Below are 14,295 nucleotides of genomic sequence, written 5' to 3'. Positions count from 1 at the left end.
AAAAGTGTCAAATGCCTTGGCCTGGTCTTTATATGCTGCATGTACTGGAGAACCACTATTCACTACTTTGGTTATTTTTTCAAACACTTTAATACGGTTAAAGAGGCAGGATCTTCCTTTGAGAAAGCTGAATTGATGAGGATCCTGGGTTAAGACTTAAAATGTCCATATTAAAGAGCAACAAGATAATAGAGTCTACCTTTTCATATGATGTTAGTATAGGTCTATTGTTACCAGATTACATGGTTGGACCACCCTTGGTTAATGATATGAACTAGGCTGTTTTCCAGGCATCAGAAATGTAAACAGTGAGGAGACTGAGATTAAAGCTATTAAGTGGGGGTTCAGATGGGCCATATTTGGCACTCGTAATCTGACAACCTGTTAAATTATTAGGACCCGTGGATGAGGTATTCTTTAGTTTTTGAGCAGGCTGACAGAACTTTTTTCATAGTAATTAAAGGAAGTTTCTGGTATTATGGATTCTGTGGAATAGCTATAATAAAACTTGCACTAAATATGTCAGTGATGGTATTAACTGTTTATTTTCATTTAGAGTGTGCAGTATTATTCTGGACTTGTTCTAAACATTGTAGCATGTTAGTTCTTAACTTATTGACATAGTTAAAAAAGACTTGTAGTTTATATTTAGTTCTGAGCTTCCTAATGGTTCCCATAAGCTTTTCACTAGTTATAATCATTAAACAACTTCTTTCTCATGTTATATGATTTCTTTCTATAGGAAATCCACCATAGACATTTGTTTTTACATTTTTCATCATATTTGTGTGGATAAGGACTGCCTTATCAATGCAACTGTTTTAAATGGGTGTAGAAGTCAGAGGCATATGGAACATATTTAGCAAAGAGATTCATCACATGAGGATAACAGCAGAATTTATTTAGTCATCAAATAACCGAAGAAGGTTCCTTTCTGCAGGAAATAGTACCTGTTTTAAAGAAAAGGGTCACTAATTTGTAGTATAATTTAACACAGCAGGTTGATACATATGGATGTCCAAGAACTGGCTATTTTTGTGAGGAGTAGATCAGAAATATTGAGGTCTCTAGAAGGATAGTTAACTATACAGTATGTAAAAGAGTTAGCATTTATAATATCAAAGCAGTGATGGCATGATGACCACACTGGCAGACAGTTTATTGATGGATAGTTGAGGTCCCCCAATAGAAAGGTACTGGGTTTGATGGAGATTTTAGGTAATGTGCTATCATAGCTATTGTGCTCAGAAGGGGATATAGATGGCATTGTATATTTCCCAGTGAAGTGGTAATTAGTTTTGCTTATTGTGATTTGGACATTTTGGAGTTCAAATGTGGTGCCCTGATGAATCTGCCATGTGCTGAAGGTATCCTTGACAAATACTGATATCCCCAGTAGGTCTGAAGACACAATAAACACTTAATGGGACAGAGAGAGTGCTTTTATTGCTCTGAAAGCATGTCTCTCTACCTATACATATGTGAATGTGTTCAAGTTGCAGGACAATCTCAAGTTTGGGCATTTTTTGAAGACTCCTAGCAATGAGAAGAGCCATATAAATGTGTTCCAAATTCAAATTTACTTTGTTTGAATTTCTTCAGATGAACTCTTTATGCAAATAAATACTGTAAGGTAACCAATGCCTTAACCAGAATGGAAAAACCTTAGTAAGAAAGGCACAAATCATCCATGGCAAAGTAGGAAGGTTTATCAGGCCTCTCATCCCACGTTGACATACACTGGATCCCATGAAATGACACCAGCTACATAGCCAATTCCTAAAGCCAATTATCTTGTCTTTGAATCTTCTCATCATTCCGGATGATGGTAAAACACCACTGAAGAGCAGAACGCCTGAAGTTATTCAGACCCATGTGGACTACTATTAAGTCATGATAGCATCCAGACCGATGGAGATCATAGTCCCACTATACTCAGCTTTCATTCGACCAATAATCGGGTACAATGCACCTTTTTCCTCTACCTGACCAAGCATTGCAGCAGCTGGACCAGCCACAGATTCCTCACTATAAGAATACAGCATGTAAATAATAGATCCTTTGTGGACCACCTCAAAGCCCTGTCACTGTACTCAGTCTCCTACAGATTACTGAGGGGCGATCTATCCCTAACCTACAAGGCATTCTCCGATCCAGCCTTGATGGATCTGCTATACATTCACAAAACAAACAGTGCTAGTATTACCTGATCTAAGGATTTAAACCTCATCTGTGACATAAACAAAACATATTGGAGGGACAGGTATGTGTCTCAGAGAGTACCTCTGGAACAGACTCCCCATTCATATAAAACAGAGTTCTTTCCTAAGCCTATTCAAATACAGTTTGGACTAATGGATAGGAAATCACAAATTCATCTCTGGCTTGTTGCCTGTGACCCTTATGGACAGGGGCAGTTTGTAGATGCCGTAAAGCACAAGCATTTACCAAAGCCATTCTAGACCATGGTTATTGATCATTCGAAAAATCGGGGCATGAGTGGCTAGGGTAAAAAAGGCCCTAGGTCCGTTAGCCTAGTAACATCCTATATATCCAATGATCCTATAACCATGCTTGTCACTATGGAGTCATCTAAGAGCCCTTGCTACATCCTAGATCCTGGCCCCAAAAAGACAGCTGTTTTCCTATTTTTATCCAGCCTAGTGAGGGTCGTGTCTGTTTGCCTGACATTTGAGTCACCTACTACAAAAAATTTACCATGGTTAGATGCAGTCTCAGTGGACTGTAAGGGCTTGGATTTTGTACCATTTAGAGGTATGTGTACTAGTTGTAGTTGGGTAGGGGGAAGGTGGATGTGTTGCTGTGTGCACTACTGTCTGAGATTTTTTAGTCTTTAGCCTGGGAGGCTAGACAATATTCTTTTTACAACCTAAGCACAACTGTTGGTTTAGTGGAAGTACATTTTGTTGTGTACGTGTTCTGTGCTTATTGAATGTGCTCTGTGGTAAGAAACTAGTGCCCAAGTTAAGTAACTACTTACATGTTTCATATACTCAGTCACTGTGCAGTACCAATAAAGAGTTTTCAGTAAGTAAGTTACTACACTGCCTCAAAATACGGGTCTATATTATGATATCGAAAGCTCAGGTCAGCGAAAACCTGTTAGTTGACCAATAAATAGCGAAATGTCAGTTCTGCAAATGGCCACAACACTGAATTTTCATAGCTTGGCCATCATCATGGATTTCCCCTTTTCCCCACCATAGTGTGATCTCAGAGGTGGTATATTTAGTTAGGGGGGTGCAGCCCCACCATTTGGGGGAGTCTGGTGGGCGAAGCCCCGCACTTTGTTAGGTTTGTAATGCTGCATCATTTCTGCTTGGCCAAGAGATTTTTTTTCTCCTAGGAAAAAATTCACTGCTGTGGCTGTTCGCAGAAATGACATTTTACTGTATATTGGTCGATGAACAGGTGTTCGCAGACCTGAGCTTTCAATGTTGTAATATAGACCCCAAAATGCTAGTGCTATCATGCTGGGACAAAAGTGGAATGAGATTCCATATTGGCCAGTACAGATAAAAGGGTATAACAAACCTGGATAGGTTAATAACTTACTTAGTGTAAGACAGAGGAGAATAATTGACTGGACTTTAAAAAGGTGATAATATGAGATATGGGGATATGGCTAAAGGATGATAGAATCAGTAATACGTTATGTAATAGGAATAAGTTCAAAAACTAAATTTAAACATGCCAGGCATATGTAGGATCAATAAGGAAATCATTGACAAGCTGCAAATTTAAATCAAATGGCTTTAACCAGTAGACTAATGTGGTCTCTAACTAGCTAGAAAAAACAATGGCAATGGATAGTCTAATCCAATGGATCTGGGTGCAGTAACTGTAATAGGTACAGATAATCTAAATGAATCGTTTTATGTACTGCAACTGTGAAGTAAACAGTTTCAGTGCAGTGTCAGTATAGCAGTGATCCAAGTAATAAAAGTATTTCAAATAGGTAACCCTGTACTCTTTAATGTAGTACTGCACAGATGTAGCTTTAAATGCAACACTGGCAGTAACCAGCAACAAGATGAAATACAGCACCACCAATGATCAAAAAGTGCAATCAGTTAATTTATTTTATATGGCTAGTAACAGTAACAGGTAACACGGTTTCTTCCCAGTCAAAATGAATAATAAACATCCAAGAAATAACAAAATGTGCAAGTGCATATATCGTGAAACACTATTAATAGGAGACTGTGGAATCACATACTATAAGAGATTACATTTTCAAGCTAATATCAACCATAGGAATTGCACGTGTTGCCTCTGTGTAAAGCTGGGCAGCTGAGTACACCATCCCCCCAGAAAGCATAAGTGTTATTCATGAACATGCTGATTTGGTTAATTTGCTGTAAGGTGGAAAGCTACCTGGTTTTTCTGTATAACACCCTTACTTCTCCAGAAATTCTTTAGACTCCTTACTCATCTCATAGAGAAAGAAAAACAGTACTATTTTTTCCACTTAAATGCTTTTAGTTTTCATCTGTGTTTTCTTCTCCTGCAGCAAGTGATTCGTCCTTTACCTCTTTTCACAGAAATACTTTTTCTGATATAATTGTCTAGATATTAATTTAAAAACATAAAGACCATTCCTCTTTCTTTTGTAAAACTCTTTTCATATCCCCATTGCCAACATTATTTTCTTCTGGTTTGTGTCAAACTACCATATGTGAAGACTACAAACCCATGCTTTCCTGCCAACAGCAACAAAAAAAGATTCATTAAGAAAGTATTTCCATTATCACATATCCTTCCACTCCGTCCTTCCTATTAAAAGTAGCTCTAGTAAAGCGTGATCTAAGTATCACTCTTCCTGATAATTATCGCTGTCACATCTGTGTTTGGTACAATTTGAGAATTATGGGCAGGTTGGTGATTGTAACCACTTTATTATGGATTGTAGACATGGATTCCAAGAAATTTGAGAGGTAAATTTTGGCATCCATCTCAAGAACACATAATACAAGGTTACAATCCACTGACCTTCTCATAATTCTTTGTAGTGGGTGGAGATTTATCTTCTCCATGAATTAAAAATTAATGGAAAGTAAGATTATAAAAAAAATGCAATGCGCTGTCTGCCACTGTCTTAAAAGCTGGTAAAGCAGTGGGGGAGTGGTTGACATTTTATGTATTTCCAGTGTAACAGAAGGAATGTAATTCAAAATAAGACAGCAAGCAGAAACATGAGGTGAAATGAAGCCATTCCGTGCCCTGCTGCTAAGGTCTTTTGGTCGGCTTTTTTCACTTTTAGTGCAGATGAGATGTTCACAGCTCCTAGGGCGTGCTTAATAAGCAGCCCTCTAAGCAATGTTAAGGCTGGGTTCTCAAACTATAGCAGTACTGATTTAGCTTTTTTTAGTGTAATCAGAGAGCTCCATGCACTACAAATATATAATCAACATCCATTTTATGGATGCCAGAATGGTACAAATGAAGTGGCAGAGCGTCACCAAGCTTTCTGTTTTTCTTTTTTACTTTTTTTTTTTTTTTGTTAAGAATTTAATTGATAAAGTCAATGGGATGTTTAGTTTGTGCACAGTGACTGATCCAAAATATTTTAGGCTGTTGAATTTGGGAAATTTTTTCTTTGCCTTCCTTGATTCTTCATTTGTTCTGCAAACAGCTTTATCTAAAGTAACATTCTGAGGCTGATGTAAGCTTATGGTTTCAGTCCCCCTTCCATTCTGTTTTTATTTTTCTTCTGATATTCAGTAGGGATTTACTTTCTTTACATGGCTGCTTTTGTTATTGATTTTAGTTGAAATTACTTTGCGTAAGTTAATGTTCTAAGCTTGTTTCCTTCCATTACATAGCTGTTCTGAGTATTGTTTTCTTCTATTATTTCTGAGTATTACTGATTCAGTTTAGTAGCTTGTACATTTTAAACCAAACACTATTTTTCTGCATAATAATTTATACTTTTCATCTATATTGCTTAGGTTATATTGTATTTGTTTATTGTGGTGATCTGGCCTACCTGTTAGTCAAATTCCTCTCTTAATTTAGTTACATTATATAGTTTCTTCTGTCTGGGGTAATTTTTATTTCGACATTTGCCTGTTTCTGGAATAGTCTGTTGTACAGACTTCAGTTCTGGTGTATGTGTTTTCTAAAACCCTATACTAGTACAGTGCTTTTATGATGTATTATTATTTTGGAAATCCTATAGTTAGTTTTATTCTGTTGACACGAGTCTCTACTATACCTAAGGTCTTGGTTTCCTGGTTATCCTTTACCTATTGCCATCTGTTTCCTTGTTTGGTCATCAGACAGGCATTGTGAGGAGTCATTGTATACCAGTAGATTGAGCCTTATATTTAAAGCCCCGGATTTGAGGGATCTTGCCCCTGTTAGTGTAGCAAGATACTTCATGAGGGTGAAATGTTACCTTGACAGGGGTCCACCCTGTTCATTGAGACAGCTTGTATGTCAGACTACCATCTTTAACTTACATTTAGACTGGACTTGCTGTTCACTGGTTCTATTTGAAGTTTTTTAAGCTATTGCTAAGAATATATGCAAAAGAAGTCCAGCATTGTTTTGAATTTGCTTCAGGAGTTGCCCCTGCTTTGGTCACAGAGACCTACATAAATGAAAACATTATCCCTCATTTGATAACATCCATTCTCCAAGGTTGTTGTGCAAAGCCGTAGATGTGGTAATATGAATCTAAGGCTTGATGTTTGTTTTGGAACTGAGCTTGAACTGTCCCACATAAAGTTTCAGAGTACTAACTCTTTTGAATATACAAGAATTTTGAAAGAAATGCACATTTCTTCTAAAATGCCATACACCTAACCCTTTGAGTGCATTTCTGCAAGAGTTAATTGACTTTTTAATAAGAACAGTTGGGAATCACACATTGCTAATCATGGGTGATTTTAATGGCTGAATGGGCAACAAGTCAGCAGAATTCACTATTAAATTGATACACTTTATGGAATGTTTAAGCTTCTTAAAGTATTTCCTTTGCTAGTCTTTAAAAGGACACTTAGTGGGTTGTTCTCTTCTGGACTGGTTTTATTGTTAGAGCATCAATCAATTGACTTCAAATTAGGGTAGCAATTAAACTACAACAATGTGTTATTGGGATTTAAAAATGCCACTAGTGGCAATTTGATGCTTTACTAGATACCTCATGTTGCAGATCAATATCAGTGATCCAGACCCTTTAACTCCAGCCTAAAATAGAGTTATGGTAGTAGACTCAGGTCACCATAAAACAAAACTGAGGTGATATCAAAGTCAGTCACCGTAGTCTTTGTATTCTATATTCCTATTTGGCTGAGGAATTCTTGTTTGATCATGAGTTTCATGAACTCTAGACATGGGCACAAATTCAAACACATTTTGAAGAGGTCATGCCCATTAGCAAGCACATTTACTTTAGATACCCATTATGTGGTGTGCTATTATGATCTTTCATATGTATGAAAACAGTGTTCTTCTCCAGTGAAATTAATTCTCTAATCATATGGTTTTTTTTTTTTTTTGGTAGTGCAGCCTGTGACACCCCTGCACTGGCCCAGTAATCAAGGAGCCTCAATCCTCACCACTGGCAACAGTTGTGGATGTACACAATAGGAGGATGACAAGTACACACACACAGTAAAGTACAATTTCCCTTAAGAGCACACAGAGACCACAGTCAGTCCGGAGCTGGTTTCTCCCTCTTTCTCCAGATCGCCAATAAGATTCCCCATTGGCACAGCTATAGGGTTGAGATCTCAGCTGAGTAGCCAAGCCAAAACCTCCAGAACCAGTGCTTTGTGTCCCTGCCCAAGAAGTAGCTGACACACACATTCTTTGAGGTTTGATTTATATACAAACACACACACTCACATGGGAAAGGCTGGCACATGTTTACTAGCTATGCCCCATTCTGCCCAGTCTATAAGGTAGTTTCCACTGCCACCAATCACTACTTACCATCTACTGTAAAGCCCTTAACAAAGGGTGTCCAGTCCTACTGTGTAATGTTACTATTATCCAAATGGTAGTCTGACCAAGAGCAAGGCTATTTAGGAGAGCCTTGTATAGTGTCACCATATAGATATGTAAGTATTCTAAGAGATTAAATATGTCTCACAAATATAGCCACAACGATAGGTTTAAATATATTTAATAATAAATAATAAAAGAACAAGGCAATACTCAGTAAATCAACACAGTAACTTCAGAGTTCAAAATCACAGGAAATATTTAAAACAACATTGCAGGACAGTCTCAAATAAATACAGAAAACATCTAAACTAGTTTTTACTATATTCCTAACTATATCTGAAAGAGTTACTAAGCCCTAGAAACGTACTTACAGCAAATGCAGATGTGATGTTGAGTGGTTGTTCTTGCTAGGTCTAAGACAAAATACAAAATGGCCACTCTCTCTCTCTCTCTCTCTCTCTCTCTCTGAGAGAGTTCTTAAATTAATATCAAATATTACTGCTGGATTAGCTTGAATGACATTTTTTGTCGCCCAACTTTAGTTCTCAAGCTAAACCCCTTTTGTCAGAAACTAACAGAATTTAACATCTCTGTGTGAAAAATACATTTCTATAAGATGTTTGGTCAGAGCTGTGCATCTGCTAGGAAGTCATAAAGCAATAAAGCACTTCTGCATCTCAAACCTAGTAATTACTTCTTTTCCAAGATAATACAAAACTTCTAGCTCTAGACATTGTGTCTGCTACTGAACTGAAACTGAGAGATAACATCTTTTGTTTATGGCCCAGTTATAAAGTATTTTAACCTTAACTATTCTTATATTTTGCAAGTCGATCTTTTATGTTCCAGTAGCGTATGCTGTGGATATATCTTTGAAGCTCTGTACTGTACAAACCCTGTTCAACACATACTTTTGTATCAGCAGTTTAATATACAAGTAACATACAGTTCTTAATACATATAATTATTTACAAAATTCCAGATAGCTGTGCTCGCAGTATTTCCTTCTGTCCCACTTCTATATAAATCATATCAATATTCACAAATTACATAGAATTATTTTAAAATTCCAGATAGCTGGACTGGCAGTGTGACACAGCCTTTCATGCCTTAATACCCGGAAAGCTTTTATATACTTCAAGGTGTGAAGAGATCACACTATCTTTAGCAGATGGGTTTGTTGCCAAGTACTTTCTCGTAGTGATGTGAAGAGATTGCAGTGTCCTGATATTTGCAGGCTGGAGTTTAAATGTGCTGACTATGTGTTTGTTGTTTCAGCTATGCCTCGTGTATGTTGAGAGTTGAATTCTGGACTTTTCCAAGATAGTTAAATCTTGCCTAGAATCTCTTGAGCTACTATATTTTCTAACTGTATGGTCATCTCTAAGGACAGGACTGTTTCATCTATTCTCAAAGTGTCAATTAATTACCACTACCCTCAAGAACCAAATCTAGACCCAAACACCCTGGGATATGAGTACCCAGTCTCTAAAATATGTTTTATAGGTAAGGTTATTGAAAAGGTCTTACAGACAGAGTTATATTATCACATCACTTGACCTCCTGGATCCTTATCAGCTTGATTTTAGATGTAGACACAATTTTGAGGATTCCATGATTGAGGTGTATAACGATTTCAGCTGGGAGAGATCAGTGGGTGCATTTATTGTTACTCATCTTTGGTCTATTAGCAGATGATCAAACATTTGTGTACCCATTCTAGTTCCTATTCCAGAGCTTTGAGATGGTCTGCCTTTTACTTCCTTGAACAGACTTTTCAAATAAATACTCTTCATACAAATTCTTCCAAAAGCCATGAACTGATTCTGTGCAGTGTACCACAATGACTAATTTAGTTAGCATTTGTATTCATTACGTGCATGCTGTCTTTAAGAGAGGACATTCAAGGCTGAGATCCATCCATCCATCCATCCATCCATCCATCCATCCATCCATCCATCCATCCATCCAGAAAGGTCACTCAAGGCTGAGGACCATCTATTCAAGGCTGAGGTATTCAATACAATTGGTATGCTGTTGAATTCCCAGCTATAAGTCACCCTTCAACAGCAGCCCACATGTGATTACCTACCCTTGATGATGGGCTTCTTCACTGGCTGGATTACAGTCACCTTATTGCAAGCAGGAATAAGACGGCATTCCACTCCTCATCCTTTTTAACCTGTTTATTATAAGGAGGGGTAGATAGGAGTTTGTACCATATCTGCAGATTGTGGGCATGATATCTGACAACATACTGACAGTGAAAGGACAAATGACTACTGTTGTATGATAGTCTTATCACCATCTAAAATATCACTCAGATCACACACCTGATTAAACATTCAGACCTTGTAGTAATGCTATAAACCCTTGCATCTTTCTGACTTGATCTGTATTGATTATACCAATGGGCTTTACCTTGGGCATTTAGATGACTGTCATGCGGATGATCTGCAGTGGGTACAGAATTCTTTAGTTGTTTTTTTTTTTTTTTAATGTATCATGGTCCTGATATATTATCTCTATCCTACACAATCTGCAGTGACTTGCAATACTAGCAAAGTCAGTCTTTTAAATATTGGCTTTAGCATTCTGTGGACTATACAGCTTGTATCCTGTCTATCTGAATGAGCCTCTGTTGCCCTAAAACCTGACAAACCTACTCAAAAAAACAGTTTCAGGGATCATAGTTGACATGCATTAGCTAATCATATCCACAAAAACCCTGCACATGATTTTAAATTTTGTACTGTTGAACAAATCCATTCACAAGATAGTCATGGCCCATGGCAATTCCATCTTGAACGTTGTGAGTTATATTGGCAGCTGAAGTCAAATTCTTATAACTGGCCTGGTTTAAGTGGACAACTTTCAATAAATTGTCTGTTGATGTTAAAAGGGTTGGAAAGATAGCTAAGACTAAAATGGAAAAAGAACTAGGTGGACATTTAATTTTAATTTTAACTTTACCCCCTTATGTAAAAATGCTTATATTGTTGCAATACATGTATGCATTCAGTAAAGTGACATGGTTTTTATATATTCACTTCAGAAGCGTGAAAGCCCAAAATCTTGAATTTAAAAAGACTGAGACCAAAATCTTGAAAGTTCAAAAGACTGAAAACTCAAAATACTGAATCTCAGAATAATGAAAACACACAGGATACCAATACTGACTATATTCCAGCACAACTGAATACAGAAACAAATAAAATTTAAACCATTTACCACTTTTCCAAGTATAAGCATGGGAGCAAGCCCCCCTGCACCCCCTGCTACTTAAATATATCAACTCCGAGATTGTACTTCACAGAACAAAATGGCAAACATACCATTACGTGTTTCATGACTGCCTGTTGCAACCTTAGTCATGTTCCCTTCTAACTTGTATACTACAACATAACTCATGTTAGTGTAGTGAAGTGCGATCTTGGAGTTGATATATATAAGTATCAGGGGGTGTGGGGCGCAGAGGGGCTTGCCCCCCTGCTTATCCTAGGAGGAAGGTCATTTGGTTTGTGTTGTATATCTTTCTGTATCTACTTCTGCTGGAATATAGTAAGCGTTGGTATCCTATGTGTTTTCATTATTCTGAGATTCAGTATTTTGAGTTTTCAGTCTTTTGAACTTTCAAGATTTTGGTCTCAGTCTTTCAAGCTTCTGAAGTGAATATATATATATATATATATATATATATATATATATATATATATATATATGTAAATATATATGTAAATATATATATATATATATATATATATATATATATATGGGTCTACTTTGTTTAAGTTAAGTATGTTTAAATGAATCTGACTTACCCGAGCTGATTTCTCCAAAATGGCATTTCAACGAACACATGGACTGCAGAATTTCTTTCCCTATGAAAGGAACCACCTGGCCACCATGGTGAACTGTGTCCTCTCTTCCGTTTAGTGCAATCTCGGAGTTGGGATATTTAAGTAGGGGGCATGTGGGGGGGGTGGTAGTTCAGTCCCCACTTTGGTGAGCTTACTTTTGCTCCATTTCAGTTAGTTACCATGGCGGCAAAGTGGTTTCTTTCACAGGGAAAGGAATTTGGCTGTCCTTGCATTCTTTGAAATGCCGTTTGGAGAAATCAGCTCGAGTAAGTCAGATTTATTTAAATGTATTTTTGTTTAAACAATGTAGATTCATATATATATATGTATATATATATATATATATATATATATATATATATATATATATAAAAACTTTAACATATTTATATAAATTCAGCCTTTTGCCTCACAGTTTACTTAACTGTTGTACTTAACCAAAGTGCTATTTTTTATGTAATAACTTCTTAAAGTACTGCAATTTTTATACATAATTCATATATAATTTTAACATCTTATATTTTAATACAAAGTTGACTACTTGTTCAACTTGGTTTTATGGTTTAGTACTTGTTTTTGTTTTATACCTTAATACTTGTTGCTTCATCATTTAACCTGTAAGTTACTATTAAAAATTAGCTGGCTTTGGAATTCATGCTGAGGGTTTGGCTAGCACATGACTGTTTTCAGTAACTCTGATTGATTTTAGGTTTAAATAAAGGAACCAGGAAATGTTTCGATGTTTATTTGATGAAGTTTCCAGTAGAGAAACAAAATCACTTATGTGCATATGTTTATATTCATCTTATTCAAAAAACAAGTCAACCTTGTCTGGGGGAGTTTGAGTGTAGTCAGTTCCACTGCAATTTCTTAGTTGGCTTGTGCTTCTTCATTTGTGTTGGATCATAGTTGTTCCACTGAGTCTTTTGGAAGCAATGAATGTCATTCATTTGCCAACCTGATATACGTCTTTTGGAATCAGCTAACTTCCCTTACATGGCTCGTCAAACTAAAAACTTATTCCACAAGTTAAGCAAATAACATCTAAATAGGAGATTTATTTTTAACTTCACAGGTAGAACCCATTTATAGTCATCATGACTTGTTCTAAAAGTATTGCTAACACAATTGCATTAGCCATATGGTTTATTCATTTAATTGTAAAAGTGTCTGATGTTTGCTTACTTATGATTTTCTCTACAGAGGGAAGAAACTCAATGAATAAAAATTAATGATTAGCCAGCAACTAAACAGTTGATCAAAAGGCTCACAAACTATAACATATCCAGTGCATTCGATGCAGGAAAAAAGGACCAAAAACAGTAAAATGTGGTCCAAGTGAAACATCTTAGTTTAAATAAACTACAAATAGAACACTGTAAAGAAATTGACATGAAGCACTAGGCACTAAGTTCAGGTGGCACGATGCCAAGGTAATCCTATGGGCTAGGCTTGTAAAGGCTCCAGGGCCATTAGCCTAGTACACACCTATGAACCTATGAATGCAGGAGGTGGAAACTGTATTATATTGCATTACAACTACTAAAGCAAGGGAATTTTACCAGACTATTTTTCAGTGTAAATAGAAGCCATGTCTTTGATTCTACTTACATACTTAACTTAAACAAAGTAGACCCCGAGCCAGTGGAAACCACAATCCAAGCTGCGGAAGCCCTTACAAATGCCTTCTACGAACACCTCCAGGACTGCATGGATCAGGCAATCCCAAATAAAACCAAGACTCTTTCCACCAAGGGCAAATGTCCAGTCTGGTGGACCCCAGCCATAAACAAACTTTACAATAAGAGGAGAAAGCTGTTACATGATAGAGCAAAATCCATAAAAGAGAAGACACCCTTGATCATTATTAGTAAAAAAATACGAGCACTCATAAAATCATCCAAGGCCAACTTTGAGAGAAAAATTGCAATAGATTCAAAAGACAATCATAAGGCCTTCTTTAGCTATGTTAGAAACCTGGGTGGAAACTCCCAGATATGCACAGAATTAGTCCAAAATGATACAAAAATCACTGAACCCACAGACATTGCCAACATACTGGCAGACAGGTTCAGTGCAAACTTCACCCCCCTCTCCCCCCCAAAAGGAGATATAACTATCCCAGCGGAGTGTAGCCTCCCAGACATCTCAAATGCGCAGGTGAAAGCTGCTCTCTCTAAAGCTAAAAACACAGCATCAATGGGACTGGATGGCGTCCCCGGCTGTGTGCTACACGAACTCAACGAGGAACTAAACCCACATATAAGGCAGCTGTTTAATCTTAGCCTTACCACAGGATACGTGCCCAAGGAGTGGCGTACGGCAACTGTGGTCCCACTCCACAAAGGCGGTGCCTCTACGGACCCTGGTAATTACCACCCCATAAGCTTAACAAGCCTGGTCTGCAAAGCTATGGAGAGGATCATAATGGAACTCATAAACAAAGACATAGGGGACT

Source organism: Protopterus annectens, chromosome 5.part0, assembly GCF_019279795.1.
Source record: "Protopterus annectens isolate FY-2018-M chromosome 5.part0, PAN1.0, whole genome shotgun sequence".
Taxonomy (NCBI): domain Eukaryota; kingdom Metazoa; phylum Chordata; order Ceratodontiformes; family Protopteridae; genus Protopterus; species Protopterus annectens.
This window is presented reverse-complemented; position numbering follows the sequence as displayed.